Source organism: Hyperolius riggenbachi, chromosome 2 (assembly GCF_040937935.1).
Source record: "Hyperolius riggenbachi isolate aHypRig1 chromosome 2, aHypRig1.pri, whole genome shotgun sequence".
NCBI lineage: Eukaryota > Metazoa > Chordata > Amphibia > Anura > Hyperoliidae > Hyperolius > Hyperolius riggenbachi.
In genome coordinates this window covers 15,220,653-15,243,191 of record NC_090647.1, presented here as the reverse complement: position 1 = coordinate 15,243,191, position 22,539 = coordinate 15,220,653, and positions in this window count along the sequence as shown.

Genomic DNA, 22,539 nt, shown 5'->3' with positions numbered 1-22,539 from the left:
CCCCCCCCCCCCCCAATCGCTGCAAAATCCCTTTTATTATAAACAGCACAAACACGTTCAAAATGCTAAAACAAAAGAGGGACTCCGAGATGTGTAGTATGTACAGGTAGTAGAGGAAGAGATGATAGAGTAAATACAATATACTCAAAAGTCAGGGTTACCTCTCAGGCAACCACTGATGATGCAGGTGGGAAGACTAGACCTGACCCCTCTGAGGGTTAAAGGGGCACTACAGCGAAAAACTGTAAAATGTAAAATATGTGCAAACCTATACAAATAAAAAGAACATTTCTCCAGAGTAAAATGAGCCATAAATGACTTTTCTCTGATTTTGCTGTCACTTACAGTAGGTAGTAGAAATCTGACAGAACTGACAGGTTTTGGACTAGTCCATCTCTTCATGTGGGGATTCTCAGGGATTTATTTATTTTCAAAAGCACTTAGTGAATGGCAGTTGATCTGTCCAAATGCCAAAAAACTGTGTAGGGAGCAGGGAAGCTGGCCAGCATCATTGTTTAAATCCTTTTTAGGGAATATCTGTATAAAGAATAAAAGCCCTGCTGAGAATCCCCTATGAAGAGATGGACTAGTCCAAAACCTGTCAGTTCTGTCAGATTGCTACTACCTACCGTAAGTGACAGCAACATAGGAGAAAAGTCATTTAAGGCTCATTTTACCCTGGAAGAAACATACTTTTTATTTGTTCATGTTTGCACATATTTTACATTTTACAATCTTTCTCCATAGTGCCCCTTTAAAAAGTCGTTTTCCATAGATGAGGAAAAATGGGGAAAAAACACCCCTCCACCAGGGCTGCACTTGTACAATGTTATAGGAATACAGAGGCGCCAAAAGAATAAAAGTATCTGAAAAATTTAAAAATAGAGGATGCAGTGGTGGACTTACCTTCTCCAAGTAGACACAGTGGCGTTCCTACCATAGGGCGGCATGGGGCGCCCCGCACCGGGTGTCGGGTGCCCCAGGGGTGTCACCAAGGCCTCCCACAGAGGCCTGTGCACTGTGCAGGCAGGACAGGAGGGGGAAGCAACCCGGAAAGGAGGGGTGGCGGGGAAAGCGGCGGGGAGGGGGGCCCCCCACCTCCCTCACCTGGGTCCCCTCCTTCTGGCGCTTCCCCCTCCTAATTAGCAGCAGCTTGATGAGCGGGCGGAGAAGACTTACTCACCTACTTCCTGCGTTCCAGGCGATGGCGCATAGCGTCATCGTCACGTGACGCTGGTCTCCACCTTCTCCACCGCCAACTGTGCTTCCTGATTTGCGGAAGCACAGTGAGCGACAGAGAGACCAGCGTCACGTGAGGGTAACGTTATGCGCCATCGCCTGGAGCAGGTGAGTAAGTCCTCCCCGCCCGCTTCGCTAAGCTGCTGGCTGCTGCTAATTAGGAGGGGGAAGCGCCGGAAGGAGGGGACCCCGCCACCCCACCTTCCAAGCTTCCCTCATACCGGGGGCACCTATGCTACACCGGGGGCCACTATGCTACACTGGGGGCACCTATGCTACACTGGGGGCACCTATGCTACACTGGGGGCCACTATGCTACACTGGGGGCACCTATGCTACACTGGGGGCACCTATGCTACACTGGGGGCACCTATGCTACACTGGGGGCCACTATGCTACACTGGGGGCACCTATGCTACACTGGGGCCACTATGCTACACTGGGGGCCACTATGCTACACTGGGGGCACCTATGCTACACTGGGGGCCACACTGGGGGCCACTATGCTCCACTGGGGGCCACTATGCTCCACTGGGGGCACCTATGCTACACTGGGGGCACCTATGCTACACTGGGGGCACCTATGCTACACTGGGGGCCACTATGCTACACTGGGGGCACCGATGCTACACTATGCTACACTGGGGGCCACTATGCTCCACTGGGGGCACCTATGCTCCACTGGGGGCACCTATGCTACACTGGGGGCACCTATGCTACACTGTGGGCACCTATGCTACACTGTGGGCACCTATGCTACACTGTGGGCACCTATGCTACACTGTGGGCACCTATGCTACACTGGCGGCCACTATGCTACACTGGGGCCACTATGCTACACTGGGGCCACTATGCTACACTGGGGGCCACTATGCTACACTGGGGGCCACTATGCTACACTGGGGCCACTATGCTACACTGGGGCCACTATGCTACACTGGGGGCCACTATGCTACACTGGGGGCCACTATGCTACACTGGGGGCCACTATGCTACACTGGGGCCACTATGCTACACTGGGGGCCACTATGCTACACTGGGGGCCACTATGCTACACTGGGGGCCACTATGCTACACTGGGGGCCACTATGCTACACTGGGGGCACCTATGCTACACTGGGGCCACTATGCTACACTGGGGGCCACTATGCTACACTGGGGGCACCTATGCTACACTGGGGCCACTATGCTACACTGGGGCCACTATGCTACACTAAACTATACTGGGGCCACTATGCTATACTGGGGCCACTATACTAGCTATACTGGGGCAGTGGCGGTGCCAGGGGGTGGTTTGGGTGCTGAAGCACCCCCTAATATTGTCCAAGCACCCCCAGCGTGAACTGATTTTCGGCGTCTAATAGACGCTGTGTCAGTTCACTGACAGCAGCAGCCCGCAGCTCCAACAGCAGCAGAGCAGGGCTACAGTAAAATGGCGTCCGAAGCCCTGCTCTGGAGACTGAGTCTGCAATGCAGGGCTTCGGGCGCCATTTTCCCGTAGCCCTGCTCTCAGCGCGGGAGTTTCAGTTGCTGGCTGGCTGGCTGCAGAGGATCGTGAGAGCTGCGCGCCGGACGGAGGCCGGGACAGGAGGTCTGCTGCTGCTTCAGGTGAGTACATTTTTATTTAATTTATATTAGCAGGTGTATCGACTGTTCTGGCCAGGTCTGCTACATGATTGAAGTGTTTTCTGGCCAGGTTGGCCACATGATTGCATATATTTTCTGGGCAAATCTGCCGACATGATTGCATGTATTTTCTGGGCAAATCTGCCGACATGATTGCATGTATTTTCTGGGCAAATCTGCCGACATGATGGAACGTGTTTTTTGGGCAAATCTGCCGACATGATTGAACGTGTTTTTTGGGCAAATCTGCCGACATGATTGAACGTGTTTTTTGGGCAAATCTGCCGACATGATGGAACGTGTTTTTTGGGCAAATCTGCCGACATGATTGAACGTGTTTTTTGGGCAAATCTGCCGACATGATTGAACGTGTTTTTTGGGCAAATCTGCCGACATGATTGAACGTGTTTTTTGGGCAAATCTGCCGACATGATTGAACGTGTTTTTTGGGCAAATCTGCCGACATGATTGAACGTGTTTTTTGGTGTTTTTTGGGCAAATCTGCCGACATGATTGAACTATTTTCTGGTCAAATCTGTTCACATTACGTGTATTTTCTTGAGAAAACCTGAACAATTATGAATTTTCTGGGGAAAGGCCCACTGTCTTTGTGTTGCACTTTTAAGGGGAACCCGAGGTGAGAATAATATTGGGCTGCAATATTTATCTCCTTTTAAGCAATACCAGTTGCCTGGCTGCCGTGCTGGTCCTCTGCCTCTTATTCTTTCAACCACAGACCCTGAACAAGCATGCAGCAGGTCAGGAGTTTCTGACAATATTGTCAGAACTGACAAGATTAGCTGCATGATTGTTTCTGGTGTAATTCAGTTCACTACTGCAGCCAAATAGATCAGCAGGGCTGCCTATTGTTTAAAAGGAAATGAATATGGCAGCCTCCATATCACTCTTATCCCGGGTTCACTTTAAATTAGTTAGCTCTGCCCTCATCCGGTCATGGCCACGCCCATTTTTCGCCGCGGCGCGCAATGCGCGCCGCATGTTATAACTGCACCCATTTTTTGTTAGCTATACTGGTGCCACTATACTATACTAAGGACAACTTTAGGGGGGGGAGCGAGCCTACACCTGGCATTACCCGCCGTGTCACGTTTAGCATGCCACATTTGCTGTTTTTTTTTTTTTTTTTATGGGGGGGGTGTCTTTTTAATACCCAGCACCGGGTGTCAAATGCCCTAGGTACGCCACTGAGTAGACACAAGATAATAATGATGTAACATCAATAAAGCAGTTTATGTATACACTCTAAAGGATCATACAACGCGTTCCACAGGATTCACCCCGCTTCTTCAGGCAATAGGGATGGAGCATATACAAACTGGTCTGTAATTCAGAGGCGCTTGGCCGAAGCGCAATTGCACTACTAGTAGGTTCCCCTCCAGTCACTATCATTGTCAAAGCATTGGGAATCCCTGGCAATTGTCGGCGATCCTAAAATGCTGACAAAATGCCGTAGTGGGTCCCGGCTCTAACTGTGTTGTTACCAGTGTCTTGTTGTTTGTCTCTACAAGTCCCTGATTCACAGACCTCTGCTAGCCAGCCTGTGACCAATTCTGAATCTATCTGCATGAACGCCTGATCCATCTAAAGCCTACCAGCAAAGGGACTTATTTTTTCACTGTCCTTCTCAGCTTCTCTCTTCCTTTCTTTCTCTTTTCAATCTTTTCCCTCTCTTTTCTCTCCCCCAAGGAAGGATGGAGGGGGGGGGGTGCATCTGATTCAAAGTATCGCTTTAGAAGCATTTGAGTGCCTTTCAACGGCAGCGGATTACCCCCCTGGTCCTCTCCTGGGTCCATCTCCTGAGTTTCCTTTTATCTATGCATTGTACTCTATGCCATGTGTATTTGCTGCATGTAATGTATGTACCTACTGTAAGTATTCCTATGCATTGTATGTACCTACTGTATGTTTACTATATGCAAAATTGCACCATTCTGCTACTGTACTGACCCTGTTGTGCCAAAATCAATTCCGGGTACAACTCTAGTTGTACTTGGCAAAATAAACCTGATTCTGATTATAATAGGTAAATTACTGATATGTACTCGTTTTTATACTGACGTTATAATTTTATAGCATACACAATGGCCTCGATTCATAAAGCATTCCCGCATTCGGAAATGCAGAAAACCGCTCACTTTACCGACCACACAGCAAAATATGTATTCATAAAGGCTTTTTCCGCATGAAAAGCCGACATTCGCGAGCAGAGTGATCAAAACCGCCTTGCGCGGTGATTATCATAGCAAAAGTAACAAATGTCAATCCATAAAGATTAGAGGTAGAGGTATGCGGACGGGTATTACCGCTACCTCTGATGTGGCGAGAAGCGTGCGGAATACAGTGCAGTGAATGGGACAGACCTCCCAAGCAGCTGCAGAGAGAACACCGCACGGAGGGACTCGGCCAGCTTCTCCTGTTTCCGCATGTCTCCCGACAGCCTAACGCCTGCCTACAGCGGAATATCTCTGCACGCCTGTCACAACTAGCAAATTTTTTATGAATTACCACCCTGAAGGCGGAAATACCGACAGCGGTGTTTCCCCGCTCGACGTTACCTTCCCGACAGCACTTTTATGAATCGAGGCCAACGTCATTTGATGCAAAATAAGTTTTGTTTACTGCAATTACCATACAAATCCAACATTGATATACCTTAATCCTGGCGTTCTGAGAAGCCTTTCAAAGTGTGCTGTTTTTATCGTTTAAAGGGAATTTGAAGCGAGAGGTATATGGAGGCTACCAGGTTTATTTCCATACTACATGACGTTTATTGCAATGCGATGAAGCGCAAAATCGCATGATAAATGCACCCTGTGCTACTAATAGGAAGCATTTACACTGTCAAATGGAACGCAACCGCAAAACGTGCTCGCCGGACCGCAAATGCAAAATGACAACCTGCTGTATTTTTCCACAGCCGCATCGCAAAACACCGACCAACAAAAATCGGACAGGTCCATTCACACTAGGCTTCCCGCTGCACAAAAAAAAAATGTCACCTTTCCCCATGAAATTCAGCACCCCCGATGGACCTGGTAACCAGGAAGCATAGGTATTCCTGTAAGTTTGTACGAAGCAGAGAAAATTCTCATTGGTTCATGTGGACCAGTGAGAATCCTCCTTGTTGCTAGGTAGGATTCACATGCTTTTTTAAAATATTTTTTTTAGAAGCTAACAGGAAGCCCTATGCTGTTTCCTGTTTACCGAGCAAGTGTTGGAAGGTGCGGGCAATGGGAAAAGCAGCGGAAATACCAGCAGACGGGTAAGTGCTCTGGTGGCAATGCAAATGCAGTGAATGGAAACTGCAAGTGTGAACATGCACCCACTGCACCATTTGGGCACCCGCTGTGTTTGCCGTGTAGTGAGAACCCAGCCTAATTCTCTGAGCCATAGCCCCTGAACAAGCATGCAGCAGATCAGGTGCTCTGACTGAAGTGTGACTGGATTAGCGGCATGCTTGTATCAGGTGTGTGATTCAGACACTACGGCAGCCAAATAGATCAGCAGGGCTGCCAGGCAACTGGTATTAACAGGAAATACATATGGCAGCCTCCATACCCCTCTCACTTCAGATGCCCTTTAGGCCCCTTTTACACTTCATCACCAGTTGCTCTCAGTTATATAACTGAAAGAAAACTGATTTTCAAAGTAATGCCCATGTTTTCCTATGGCACCTTTCACACTTAAAGAGAACCCGAGATGGGCTTTAAAAATCCTAATTGCACACAGAGGCTGGGTCTGCACATAATGCCCCGCCTCTGTTGCTATATCGTTCTCCCCCAGACCCCCCCCCCCCCCCTGCGCTCTGTTTGCCCCCATAAATCAAACCGCCATGCTAGTGGCACGCAACGTGTCGATAGCCGGCTGTTTACATAGCCACTGTCACTCTTGCCGCTCGCCCTCCTCCTCCACATCGCCGCTCCCGGCCTGCGTCCCTTCTCTCCCGCTGATTGGAGGGAATGCAGACCCAGCCTCTGTGTGCAATTAGGATTTTTAAAACCCACCTCAGGTTCTCTTTAAAGTGTTTAACTGAAATCTTTTTCCCAATGCACTGCTATGGAAAAAACACGTGCCAACACGTACTAACGCATACTAACGTACACTAGCGCATACCAACTGATTAAAGTGGACCCAAATTAAAAATACAAGATTTCAGAAATAAAATCTATTTTCTAAATTATAATAATAAACAGCAGCCTTTTTTCAGCTGCATGATAACAAATATAAAATATTTTACATTTATTGGAGGAACCCCTCCCATCCATATTGCCGGGACAGAATCCGGCAGACTGGTGGAGGAGATGGTGTCTGGCAAAGGAGGAATTGCTAATGGCTGCCACCTGTATAAACCTAGTTATGCAAAGAGAAGGGTGAAAAGCATGCACTGAAATGTTCATAGGCTTGAAGGAGTGTTTATTTATCTTTGTACGTGTCAGAGTGGTGCAACTTAATATTTTGAATTAAAAAAACGTTTGGTTTGGGTCCGCTTTAAGTGTAAATGGGGCCTGAAGTAAAGTATGTTTACATCATTCAAGTATTTTATGCCTCTCTGGCTCTTCTTTTCGGTCTACACCAGAATTTACATATTGATCTACCTTTGCAAACTAATTCAGAACTGAAATACTAGTTTGAAGTGGATTTTTATAATCCAGTCGATTTTGGTAGAAGAGAAGAATGAAGTATGTTGTACTGTCTTCTATACCAGGAGACCAGGCTCGGGAGAAGGTCCAGGACTCACTTGGCTAGACGTGCGGTGGGAGGACGTTGTTGGCCTTCGCATCTCTGGATCTTCTGTATTCTGGAAGGCTTCCTGCAGTTATAAAGCTCTTGTGGCCTCCAAAGACTCACATGCTGGAGATGAGGGGATTTCTCTACAGAGGTTATCGAAGTAATTAACGTTGAATCTGAGGAGACACATCACTCTCCCGGAGTCTTCTTTGGGCTATTAACTCTGTAAACTAGAAAGAACTTAAAGAGGAACTGTAAGGAGATTTTATTTTTTATTTTTTTTACAACACAAAGGAAAAGAGTGTGTGTTATGAGGAAAAGAAGAAGGGGCAAGCAAAAGAGAGAAAAAAATCCTCTCTAGTGATAAGCACAAATTTTGCATGGTCCTAATTTCGCATACGAATTTGCAATTACGATGCAAAATTGCGGTGCAATATTTCGGGGAAAATCGTAATTAATTTTGTCTGTAATCGTAATCAGGAACCATCATTTTCAATCTTTGCATAATTTTCACGTAATTTCGTGCCCACCCCACTTTAGCGGTTAGTTGCACAGCCGCCATACAGGCTAATGTCACAAAAATTGTTACAGGAAAAAAGGGAGAGAAAGGAGCAGTTTGGCACTTGCATCCCACTAAAAAAAGCTTTATTCTTGCGGCTTTCAAAAAATACACTTGTATCACATATAAAGAATACTGAATATCATGATTAAAACATCCTCCCAGGTCCATCAAGTGCTGCGGGGTATGGTGGGAGCAGTGTGGGGCCTGACGACCGTTTCGCTCACTGAGCGTCCTCAGAGGCTCTCTGCACTTTCTTTATATGTGATCCACGTGTATTTTTTGAAAGCCGCAAGAATAAAGCTTTTTTTTAGTGGAATGCAAGTGCCAAACTGCTCCTTTCTCTCCCTTTTTTCCTATATGCATGCTGTTGTTTTAGTTTTGAGCATGCATGGTCCACAATAATCCTGCCTGGCCTGTCCTCCAGATGTTCTCAATGTTGCTTACATATACCCTCATAGTAACACACTAGCGGTGTAGTGCCCGTCTACTTTTTTTATACCAATCATCACAAAAATTGCTATGTATGTTTAGGGCAAAAGTGGGTACAAGTTACATCTTGAATAAAGACCTTGTAGTTTTTGAGAAAATAGATATTAAAAGTGCAAAAGAAAGAAAAAAAGTTTTTAAACTCAGAAAAAAATAAAAACTATTTTTCCTTTGCATTTTTAAAAATCAATTTTCTCAAAAACAAAAGCTACAAGGTCTTTTTGAACAATTACTTTTTTGCTTGTACCTACTATTCCCCTTAACATATGTAGCAATTCTGGTAACAATAGCATGTATGGGGACTTTGCTATTAATGCTAAAGTCAGCATAAAATTACACAAATGGACCATATGAAATCAATTGAATTTACAAATCGTAATTACATATGGGTGTAATAGCAAAATTTCACATAATCGTACTTAGCTGATTACAATCAATAATGACAATAGTCATTAACCACTTCACAACTGAGGGGTTTTACCCCTTGAACACCAGAGCAATTTTCATCTTTCAGCGCTCCTTCCATTCATTCGTCTATAACTTTATCATTACTTATTGCAATGAAATGAACTATATCTTGTTTTTTCCTCCACCAATTAGGCTTTCTTTAGGTGCGACATTATGCCAAGAATTACTTTATTCTAAATATGTTTTAATGGGAAAATAGGAAAAAATGTGGGGGAAAATTCATTATTTTTCAGTTTTCGGCCATTATAGTTTTTAAATAATGCATGCTACTGTAATTAAAACCCGTGAAATTTATTTGCCCATTTGTCCCGGTTATAAAACCGTTTAAATTATGTCCCTATCACAATTTGGCACCAATATTTTATTTGGAAATAAAGGTGCATTTTTTTCAGTTTTGCGTCCATCCCTAATTACAAGCCTATAAGTTTATAAAGTAACAGTGTTGTACCCTCCTGACATAAATATTTAAAAAGTTCAGCGGATCATTGCGGGGCTTAGATCAACGAACGGGAATGGCTTTTCCCGTTCATTGATCTCCGGGCGAGCGGGCGGCGTCGTGCATGTGAGCGGGAGTGCGCGCATGAGCGAGCGGGAGCGTGGGAAGTACGGATTTCTCCATCCCTGGTGCTAAAAGGATGGAAAAAGGGACGGAGAAATCCGTACGGCTGGGGGTAAAGTGGTTAATCCTCTCACTCTGTCAGTGTTGTGTAGAAAAAGTGCCTCGTGGAGCGTGGGAGGTGTCATGTTTACTACTGGCGTGCAGAGCTAGAGGGTTTTCTTTTATTCCCGTAGTTGTAGACAAGCCCCTTTTATCCTTATATAGATACCCAAGGTTACTCAGATCGCTTAGAGCCCTGTTTCACACAAAAAAATTGCAGCAAAATCCCCGCTATTATGCTGCAATTCTGTTTGCAATTCTCATTCAGGGAGAGATGCTTGCTACCTGAACGAATAGCAAATGCAATTGCGGCAACATTTTGCCACAATTTTTAGTATGAAACAGACTGGTTTTAACTTTTCAAATTTGGACTGCCATTGAAAATGAAGAAGAGGAGTAACATGTAACTCTGAGGCAGCTCCGTTTCTAGGGGCAGGCTAGGTGGGTGTCCGCCCGGGGCACAGTGAAGGATGGGGGCGCAGTGAAGGAGGGGGAGCAGCATCACACTGTGCGGCCTCATTCACACCTAAAAAAGCAAACACAAGCATTTTGAGGTTTTGTGTGCTTTTTTCCCCCCTCCCGGCGCTCCATTGCGGGCTGCGTTTTTGGAAAAGCACTTTGCTGGCTACCTACATTGGAGGCACCTACCTATCTGACCTGTACTGGGGGCAACTATACAGCTACAGCAAACAAAGGAAACGGCATGTGTCATGAGGAAAGGAAGGAGGGGCAAGTAAAACAGAAAAAAAAGAATCCTCTCTAGTGATCAGCACAAATTTTGCATGGCTGTAAGAAACGAGGCAGCTGCAGCGAACAGCACTGCCGCCGCAGCTGCCTCCATGCGGCCATCCGTCCGTTCGGCGTCCAGGCGTTCTCCCATGCAGGGGGCTGCCATAGCGCTCGGGCGCGCGCACAGACGGGACCTTTATGCGGGGAGGAAGCCCGTCAGCTGACCTGCTGGTCGGCTGACGTCAGAGGAGACCCACGGCGCCCAGGATTGGCTGATGAGAGGGGGGCGTGCCAGTGAGGTCTCCTCTGCTTCATAAGCCTCCTGGCTTCATTATCACATTGTCTCTCGTCGTGAATACTTGCGTGTTAGCGCTCAGACCTTAGGCTAGTTCCCTGGTGTTGATGCTAAGGATTTCACACCTAGACTAGGAGATTGCTTACTGTTTGATCTCCTGAGTATGACTCTTAGCTATTACTCTGACCCTGATCCTGCCTTCTGATCCTGTACTTTCGCCTATCTGCCTACCTGTTGCTGAATCTTTGCCTGATTACCGATTACTCTCTTGTCTCACATTCTGTACCGATACGTACCTTCCTGTTGCTGAACCTCTGCCTGATTACCGTTTACTCTCTTGTCTCACGATCCTGTACTGATACTTACCTCTCTGTTGCCGAACTTTGCCTGCCTGACCATTCTACTCACCAGTGGTCCCTCGCCACTGGTGAGGTGTTAACTACCATTAAATAAAATTGTTAGGGTCACACACTTTCTAAGGTATACCAAACTTACTTTATTGTTGCATAACTACAGATAGCCCCCCATAAATACTCACAATACCATTACATAGATCCCAAACATTTTAAAACCAGCAATTGCGGAGCCTTCATAGCTGAATGCATGTAATCAATACAAAGTGATGCAAATACATAGATATAATTTCTCCTGGCCAGGAATAAACTACACCACCATCACATTCGTCCGCGCATACTCCCTCCTTACACACTTGTGCCACAGCTGTTGTAACTGGTGGGGCCCCCCCCTGTGTGTCAGAGTAATGGTTTCCAGTGCACTATTAATCAGGCAAGATAATGTTCCATTCACTGTGCACAGTTCATCTGCCACCGCTTGTAGCCTGGCAGCATAGGTTGATCTCACCCCTCCAGCTGTCAGCTTCTATCCTCGGTATATCCAAGGTCCTTAGTTGGATAGCCGGTCACTCTTGCTCTATCCGCGCTGGGGTCAGCACGACCACCTCACAGCGCCATTCCCGCAAGGTAGAGGACGCCAGCCCGGGATCCCATCAGTGACTTGTGAGAGGGATGCTGCGTCACACGCATTCGCTTTGGCTCCGCCCACCGACGCGTTTCACGTCCTCATTGGACGTTTCATCAGGGTGTGTCCATGCCTCCTTCTGCCCCGTCCTAAGTATCCTCCTTGACCCCGCCCCTTGTCTCCGTAACAATACCATTCACATTGATCTATACAGTGACTTTTCCTGGGGTGGGTTTCATATGGATAGCATATATTCCATGGGGATTGTCATGCAATAGGCACACTTTGACAGTATACAGCAGTATGATGTTCTCAGGGCACAATAAAATTATTGCAATTTCTTTCTTTTTATACGCAGTTCCAGAACACGGATATCGGCACTAGCAGTGTGTGCATTAGACAGTATCCCCATTTTTTTCTTTTCTGATATGAATGTTTTTTACAAAGTTGCTCAAATATATTTAGGCATTCCCTCCATCCTGTCTCAGCAGCACACAGAGATATTTCATATTTAATATATGTGTGATACACACTTAAAGGCACAGTCCTTATCCATGGCACAATCCATGCACTGCGGTTCCACGTACACCACATGCGCTACCCACAGACATAATTCAATATTGAGGTTCAAATTCATCATCTCACATATAGTTAATTAAAAGTGGGGGGGGGGGGGGAAATCACTATATAGTTAGTTATATCTATTTGCCCTGAGGAAGGGAGAAAGGTCCAATTCTGCATTCAATCCACCCGGAGTTACACTCCCAAGTTTAAAGATCCACATAGCTTCTTTGCAGTAAAGGACCTCATCAAAGTCACCCCTTCTCCCAGAAATTTTTAAACCATAAATTCCCCTAACCGAGGTCCCCCTCAGGCTGTTTTGATGATGATCCCTATAATGGTCATAGATTAATCCTGTAGCCTTCCCACTTGTAATTTTACAAAAGTGTTCCAATACTCTCTCTTTTAATGTTCTTTTTGTTTTACCAATGTATTTTAGACCACAAGGGCACTGTATCATATATACAACTTTTTCGTGTCACAATTAATAAAAGATCTGATAGTATATTCCTTTTCGCCCTTGCTGTCAAAAAATACCCTGGTATTTTCCACATATGGACACATTTTGCACTTAGAACATTTAAACATGCCTGTAGGTTTTCTCTGATCAAGCCATGTAGATGGATTTCTCTGTAGTTCACTATGCACCAAGCGGTCCCTCAAATTAGGCGCCCGCCTTGCTGTTAAGAGTGGTCTTGGCCCTACAATTTTTGCCACTTCTCCATCTGAGGTCAAAATAGGCCAGAACTTATTTAGAAGTTCACGCAAGTTATCCCAATGGGCTCCAAAGCCGGTTATAAGGCGCATATGTCCCTCCCCCTCCGCCCTCCGCGGCATCCCTCCGGGGGCCAGCAATTTTTGCCGGTCCTGGTTCCATGCCCTCTTCAGCGCTTTACGTAGTACCGAGTGTGCATAACCACGTTCACGGAATCTTTGATACATCATCCGAGCTTCCTGTCTGAAGTCATCGTCCCTCCCACAATTCCTCCTAAGACGGAGGAACTGTCCATAGGGAATTCCCTTCTTTAGGGACTGTGGATGATGACTCCCTGCATGCAATACCGTATTGCCTGCTGTAGGTTTGCGAAAGGACATTGTGACCACCCTCTTTCCCTCAATCTTCAGCATGAGGTCCAAAAATGGAATGTCCATACCCGAAGAGAAGGTCAAACGGATATTTTTACCGTTGATATTGAGTTTGGCCACAAACTGCTCCAATTCACATTGGGTGCCCCTCCACACCATTAAGACGTCGTCTATGAATCTAATCCAGAGGGCGACGTGTGCACCATATTCCTGGCTGGGGAACACTTGCTCCCTCTCCCAGAGTCCCAAATGCAAGCAAGCATAGGCTGGTGCACACGACGCCCCCATCGACGTTCCGCGTAGTTGCTGGTAATAGCACCCATCAAAAATAAAGCAATTCCGCGTTAAAATTAATCTCATCGCCTCAACAATGAAGGCATTGTGAGCCAGAGCGGAGGGATGCCGCTCGCGGAGGAAGAAGGACATTGCCCGGAGGCCCTCCTCATGCGGGATCGACGTGTAGAGAGACTCCACATCGATCCCCACAAGGAGGGACCCCGGGGGCACCTCAAAACCGGCAAGGACACCCAGGACATCACGTGTATCTTGAACATATGAAGGCAGGGCCTGCACCAATGGACGTGTTTTTCTATCAACATATTGACCTAGCCGTTGGGTGGGACTACCCACCGCAGATACGATTGGTCGTCCGGGTGGGTTAGACATAGACTTATGAACTTTTGGAATCGTATAAATAGTTGGTATATTATAGGTAGTTACAGTGAGGAATTCATATTCTTTGGTGGTAAGTATTCCCTCATGTAGTCCCTCATCAATTAGGCTATTGATCTGATTTTTAATTACAGGAAACGGATTTTCACGAAGTTTTCGATACGTATTTACATCATTTAATTGTCTCTCAATCTCTTTTACATAATTCTCCTCATCCATAAGAACAACATTTCCCCCTTTGTCACTAGGTTTAATAACCAGCTTAGGGGCTTTTTGTAATTCTTCCAAGGCTATTTTTTCCTGAGAAGTTAAATTATTGTCCCCCTTGGAAGGGAAAAGTTTTAAATTCCATAACTCTCGTTCAATTGTGTTTAGGAATACATGTACATTTCTATTTTGCGATGGGGGGGCATGAATGTTGACTTTGCCCGTAGATTCGTAGCTAGGGGCGGTTGTTGAGGCGATGAGATTAATTTTAACGCGGAATTGCTTTATTTTTGATGGGTGCTATTACCAGCAACTACGCGGAACGTCGATGGGGGCGTCGTGTGCACCAGCCTATGCTTGCTTGCATTTGGGACTCTGGGAGAGGGAGCAAGTGTTCCCCAGCCAGGAATATGGTGCACACGTCGCCCTCTGGATTAGATTCATAGACGACGTCTTAATGGTGTGGAGGGGCACCCAATGTGAATTGGAGCAGTTTGTGGCCAAACTCAATATCAACGGTAAAAATATCCGTTTGACCTTCTCTTCGGGTATGGACATTCCATTTTTGGACCTCATGCTGAAGATTGAGGGAAAGAGGGTGGTCACAATGTCCTTTCGCAAACCTACAGCAGGCAATACGGTATTGCATGCAGGGAGTCATCATCCACAGTCCCTAAAGAAGGGAATTCCCTATGGACAGTTCCTCCGTCTTAGGAGGAATTGTGGGAGGGACGATGACTTCAGACAGGAAGCTCGGATGATGTATCAAAGATTCCGTAAACGTGGTTATGCACACTCGGTACTACGTAAAGCGCTGAAGAGGGCATGGAACCAGGACCAGCAAAAATTGCTGGCCCCCGGAGGGATGCCGCGGAGGGCGGAGGGGGAGGGACATATGCGCCTTATAACCGGCTTTGGAGCCCATTGGGATAACTTGCGTGAACTTCTGAATAAGTTCTGGCCTATTTTGACCTCAGATGGAGAAGTGGCAAAAATTGTAGGGCCAAGACCACTCTTAACAGCAAGGCGGGCGCCTAATTTGAGGGACCGCTTGGTGCATAGTGAACTACAGAGAAATCCATCTACATGGCTTGATCAGAGAAAACCTACAGGCATGTTTAAATGTTCTAAGTGCAAAATGTGTCCATATGTGGAAAATACCAGGGTATTTTTTGACAGCAAGGGCGAAAAGGAATATACTATCAGATCTTTTATTAATTGTGACACGAAAAAGTTGTATATATGATACAGTGCCCTTGTGGTCTAAAATACATTGGTAAAACAAAAAGAACATTAAAAGAGAGAGTATTGGAACACTTTTGTAAAATTACAAGTGGGAAGGCTACAGGATTAATCTATGACCATTATAGGGATCATCATCAAAACAGCCTGAGGGGGACCTCGGTTAGGGGAATTTATGGTTTAAAAATTTCTGGGAGAAGGGGTGACTTTGATGAGGTCCTTTACTGCAAAGAAGCTATGTGGATCTTTAAACTTGGGAGTGTAACTCCGGGTGGATTGAATGCAGAATTGGACCTTTCCCCCTTCCTCAGGGCAAATAGATATAACTAACTATATAGTGATTTCCCCCCCCCACACACTTTTAATTAACTATATGTGAGATGATGAATTTGAACCTCAATATTGAATTATGTCTGTGGGTAGCGCATGTGGTGTACGTGGAACCGCAGTGCATGGATTGTGCCATGGATAAGGACTGTGCCTTTAAGTGTGTATCACACATATATTAAATATGAAATATCTCTGTGTGCTGCTGAGACAGGATGGAGGGAATGCCTAAATATATTTGAGCAACTTTGTAAAAAACATTCATATCAGAAAAGAAAAAAATGGGGATACTGTCTAATGCACACACTGCTAGTGCCGATATCCGTGTTCTGGAACTGCGTATAAAAAGAAAGAAATTGCAATAATTTTATTGTGCCCTGAGAACATCATACTGCTGTATACTGTCAAAGTGTGCCTATTGCATGACAATCCCCATGGAATATATGCTATCCATATGAAACCCACCCCAGGAAAAGTCACTGTATAGATCAATGTGAATGGTATTGTTACGGAGACAAGGGGCGGGGTCAAGGACAGGGCAGAAGGAGGCATGGACACACCCTGATGAAACGTCCAATGAGGACGTGAAACGCGTCGGTGGGCGGAGCCAAAGCGAATGCGTGTGACGCAGCATCCCTCTCACAAGTCACTGATGGGATCCCGGGCTGGCGTCCTCTACCTTGCGGGAATGGCGCTGTGAGGTGGTCGTGCTGACCCCAGCGCGGATAGAGCAAGAGTGACCGGCTATCCAACTAAGGACCTTGGATATACCGAGGATAGAAGCTGACAGCTGGAGGGGTGAGATCAACCTATGCTGCCAGGCTACAAGCGGTGGCAGATGAACTGTGCACAGTGAATGGAACATTATCTTGCCTGATTAATAGTGCACTGGAAACTATTACTCTGACACACAGGGGGGGGCCCCACCAGTTACAACAGCTGTGGCACAAGTGTGTAAGGAGGGAGTATGCGCGGACGAATGTGATGGTGGTGTAGTTTATTCCTGGCCAGGAGAAATTATATCTATGTATTTGCATCACTTTGTATTGATTACATGCATTCAGCTATGAAGGCTCCGCAATTGCTGGTTTTAAAATGTTTGGGATCTATGTAATGGTATTGTGAGTATTTATGGGGGCTATCTGTAGTTATGCAACAATAAAGTAAGTTTGGTATACCTTAGAAAGTGTGTGACCCTAACAATTTTATTTAATGGTGTCTATGCATATTGAAGGGTTAACTTTCCCCCACATTGTGACAGGGGTATAGGAGCCAAACTGCAACTACATTTTTAGCTGTGGAATCTTTATTTGAGGTGTTAACTACGCCAGCTCTGCTGGTGAAGTAGCTCTGCTAGGCGATAGTTCAGCCTTAATTACCTGCTTATTAGGTACCTGTCATTTTAGTATTACAGTATCTCGTAGGCTGCAGTACAGTCTGACTACAGTCTTATGCGTTTTCACTCTTTTGTTGGTAAAATATGGATTTTATGGGAAAATGCAAAAATAAAAGCTATTTTCAACTTTAATAAGGTCTAACAACGCGTTACAGGAGAGCATTCTCTTTTCTTCAGGTCAAACAATTGTACATAAAGAGTTTACATTTACGTAAATACACAATAAAGAACACTTTCAGTTGGTGCCAGTTTGAAATGAATCGTCCAATCTAAGTTGGATATGCAAATTTACTGTAAAGCCCAAGGTCCTTTGCACATGAAAATGCTCAGTGGTGTTACAGATGTACATAACGGTATATACAACTGTAAGTCCTTGAGGGGGGTACTGTATAAACTCTAGTTAAAGTGGTCTGAAACTCTGAGATAACATTCAATAAAAATGTGTTTTCCTACTTTTTATTATTCATACAGTTATCATATTTGCTTTTGTGCACATGTAATATTTTCTGTTTACAAATTACAAGTTTCCAATGTGTAGTTTTTCTTGCCCTGAAAGCTGGCATTGCGTTTTATTCTTTTTCTATTATAACTGCTTTTTATTATATATTAAAATCGTCTAATGAGCTATTCTGAACACTGTGTGTGCCTGAAGCAGAGACAGTTTCTCAGAGAGTGTTTGTTTACATTACAGTGTTGATAGATATGTGTTTAACAAGTAAAAAAGATACTGTTATCTCCAGTTTGGATGCGGATAGCAGGACAAAGTGCTTTGTTTAACCAATTCAGTGATGTTCTGCTAGAATTTTTTTTTGGGGATAATAGCTTTCAGGCTGTGAGGAATCTATTAGAGCAAAGTAGAAATGCTGACTTTCAGACCACTTTAACCACATAACGACCAGCTAACGTCGATAGGCGGCGGGTGGTTGTTTGTGGATTTCCATGGAAACAGCCGCTCGTTCGAACGGCCGTTCCATGGCAGTTCATGGAGCAGCCTGCGAGCCTCCGGGAACAGCCTGCAAGCCTCCGATCGCGGTCGCAGGCTAAATGTAAACACGTGGGGAAGAAATCCTGTGTTTTCATCCATACGACGCGGCCTCTGATTGGCCGGGGATCACCGGCATCTGATAGGAGGCTGAAGCCTATCAGAGGCGGCGCAGGACAGATCGCCGTCCTGTGCCGCCCATGGCAAGAGGGAGAGGTAGGGAAGGAGAGGGAGGGAGGAATAGTGCTGTGGAGGGGGGCTTTGAGGAGCCCCCCGCTAGGCACATGTGAGCGGCGGCGATCAGACCGCCCCAGCAGGACATCCCCCTAGACGCTCCGGACTATAAGACGCACCTAGGTTTAGGGGGCAAAAAATCAGGAAAAAAATATACCAAACCTGGTGTGTCTATGGTCCAGGGTCTCTACCATAGCTACACTGCCAAGCTACACTAACCCCTGCAGTTCCCTAGTTAAACTAACTACCTTACATTAACCCTTCTGCCCCACCAGCTACACAAAGTGCCCCACCAGCTACACAGTCCTGATGCCCCACTTACTACCATACACTAAACCCTGCTGCCCCCAAAACCTACACTATGCTAATGCTACAATGTCCACTACCTGCACTAAGATACAAGGCCCCCACTACCTACACTAACTGCACTAAGCTACAAACACATTTTTTCATACTTACTGATCCTAGGGAGAGGCTTGCTGTCAGGCTTGCTACTTGCAATGGGGATGGCACCCTGAGTCCCCTGCAGCGTTGCTCAGCGTGGCAGGGTCCCAGTAGCAGAGCTGATGAGGCAGTGGGGACATCTGAGACCGGAGGTAGAGCTGGATCCGCTGCGGGAGCCGGAGTCACATGGGCAGCTCTAGTCGATGACCTATGTGACTCATAGCCGCCGATGTCCTGTTCTCGGGAAGCAGCAGCGATAAGGCAGCAGGGACATCGGCAGTGAAGACCGGAGGCAGACCTAGAGATGCTGCGGGAGCCGAGCCACGTGGGCAGCTGTAGCTGATGGCCCATGTGACTCTTAGCTGCCGATGTCCCGGAAGCAGCGGCGATAAGGCAGCAGTGACATCACATCGGCGAAGAGGAAAGGTGTTATAATTTAAAGGGATACTGTAGGGGGGTCGGGGGAAAATGAGCTGAACTTACCCGGGGCTTCTAATGGTCTCCCGCAGACATCCTGTGTTGGCGCAGCCACTCCCCAATGCTCCGGCCCCGCCTCCGGTTCACTTCTGGAATTTTTGACTTTAAAGTCAGAAAACCACTCCGCCTGCGTTGCCGTGTCCTCGATCCCGCTGATGGCACCAGCAGCGTACTGCGCAGGGACAGACCATACAGGGCTTCTGCTATACACTCCTGGTGACATCGGCGGGAGCGAGGACACGGCAACGCAGGCGCAGTGGTTTTCTGACTTTAAAGTCAGAAATTCCAGAAGTGAACTGGAGGCGGGGCCAGAGCATCGGTGAGTGGCTGCGCCAACACAGGATGTCTGCGGGGGACCATTAGAAGCCCCGGGTAAGTTCAGCTCATTTTCCCCCGACCCCCCTACAGTATCCCTTTAAGTAGGCCTCAGTTATTTGGACTGAGTTAGTCAAAAAGGCTTGGGGTGCAGACTTGCCCTTTAAGGAGATTTTCTCTTAGAGAGAAAATCTACAGTTCTGTCAGCAGCACTCGAACATACCAAGAAGCTGTTCTATGGACAAGGACACAGGTCTCACAGACCTCAACATGTACACCACAAGAACAGTAAACACAGCCATGTTTAATCAATATCAAATTCCTTGCAACTAGGCCAAGGGGTTCATAGAATATTAATTGAGTAGGTGTGTATCATGACATCACAAGGGATCTGAACCAATTATAGATGGTTCAGATGATGACACAGTTAACTCTTTCCTGTTCAGTATTAAGGGTCATGATTTGCCAACTCTTACTTTCACGCTCTCCATCTACTGACTTCTACTGACTGGAACCATAATTACTTCCTTTCTTTATGTAATCTATCTGATATAACGTATGCTGTATATACTTAGTTTAGATGTAACTTAGAATAGAAAGAGGATAACCTGACTAACATTTAGGAGGAAGGTTAGTCAAGAGCTTGTAACGCAAATGGACTTAAAGAAGAATCTGCTTGGCTAAGATGTAACGAACTGTATCTGTATATCTGTTTACTGAATAAACAACTTGGAATTTGAAGATGCCTAAGAAAGTCTATCTCCTATAATGCTTGCTGTGAGGAGAGTCGAGTCAGCTCACATTCTGTGAGGTGCACCTCTAAGGGGGTGCTGGTGCCGGAGCAAAAGGTGATTTATAACAAAAGGCAGAGTTGGAGCCGCTCTGGGAGCCGGGGTCACGTGGGCAGCTCTAGCTGATGGCCCATGTGACTCATAGCCGGTGGTGAAGACAGGCTTCCTACTGGAGCCAGAGCTATAATGCTATGTGGGCCGCCTATGTTCAGGTCAGGAAAGACCAGCGGGGACATCGGTGGCCTGGACCGGATGCCTCTGGGGAGTGACTGCTGTGGGGTTAGTGTCCAGGGAGTGCCGCTTGCCGGAGGGAGGACAGAAAAGAAGGGGAGGCAGTGCTTGGGCAACATGAAAGGAGGAAGCAGGATGCAGGACTCGGAGCCCGCGGCTGGACAGGTGAGAGCTTGCGGTATGTCCTGCACCTGCTTGTGGGGGACATCTGGCAGCACATTCTGACTATAAGACGCAGGGACTTTTTCTCCCCACTTTTGGGGGAGAAAAAGTGTGTCTTATAGTCCAAAAAATACAGTAGATGCCTTAATTACAACGTCAGAAGGGTCTCACAGGGATGCTAGCTAATTTATGACAAATAAGATCATCAGTTTCCTAAAACATAACATACCACAGACTCCAGGTGATGGGGAGACATTGTAAATCCACACGTGACTGGGCAGAATACATACACCATTTGTCATAAGCTATGGAGAATTGTGGCATTTAAAACCCATCTTCCCAGCACATGAAATAAAATGGATAGTGGAATCAAACACCATCTTACAAGCATATGAAATAAAAAATTAAAAAAAAAATGGAATGATGGCATTTAAAGCCTATTGTACCAGCAAAATCTTCTACAGTTTTGAACCAATATATCCATTTTGTGTTGTGTCTCTCTTTATCTGATTTGAATCCACCAGGTAATACAGTGATGAGAAGATGGCTTAAACTGTGTCCAGGTAAACAAAAGTGTGTAAGTAATGGAAGATCAGTATATTTTTTGTTATGCTTTTTTTTTTTACTGTAGTCTGTTAATAGCGAACCTGTGGTGGTGCATGCAATCTCGTAGAGTTCTTCCTGTTTCTCCCACATAAATTCCTTTGGGGCATTTTGCACACATGATCAGGTATATAAGATTAGATGAGTCATAAGAAAAGGTGCCTTGTACTTTGTATTAATCTTGTGACCCTGGTATTGGTATCTTGTCTGTGGAATGGATGTATTTACAGGTCTCACACCTTTTCCCTCGGCAGGAGAATGTTCCGTTTTGTTTTGGCATTTTCTATTCTGGCCTGTAGTGAAGAGCAACAAAAGCATTATAGACAAGTGACTTACCTCTTAGCTCCACTAGCGATCTCTTTTCTCCTGGCATCCCTCTAGAGGGCACTCTAATCCTAAAGATGGGGATGCCTGGAGAAGATAGATCGGCAGTGAAGCTGAGAGGTGCGTCACTTATCTATAATTACATATTCTTCCAAAACGCATCTAAAACGCACATAACGTATGTCAAAGGTAACGCAGAGGTATTGAGTTTTTATTGCGTTTTTTAATGCTTTTTTAAAAAATAAAAAATAAAACAAGTTTGATGATGTATTTCCGTTTCCTGTTGACTTCCTAGTGAGGAGCATAAAACGCATAAAAACACATACAAAACCCACAAAAACCTACTTGCGATTCATGTGTGCGAAACGCAAACGCATTAAAATATAAGCAAAAAACACAGGAAAAACGGATGTGCAAATTGCATGTGCGAAACACAAACTCACTCAAAATGCTCTTCATTATGACAAAAACGCACAAACACATATGCAGTAAAACGCAAGCTTCCACGCACCTTGCCTGGCGGTGCGCCTAGTGTGTCCCCAGCCTCAGAGGCAATGTGCTAGGAAGACAGGAAGTAGTGGAGGATCATGCAACACACAGGTTAGTAAATAATCCACAATATTGCAAATTTTCTTCTAAATGAAATCACATTTTAATGAATAGACTTCATTTCATAATCGTCAATATTAGACTCT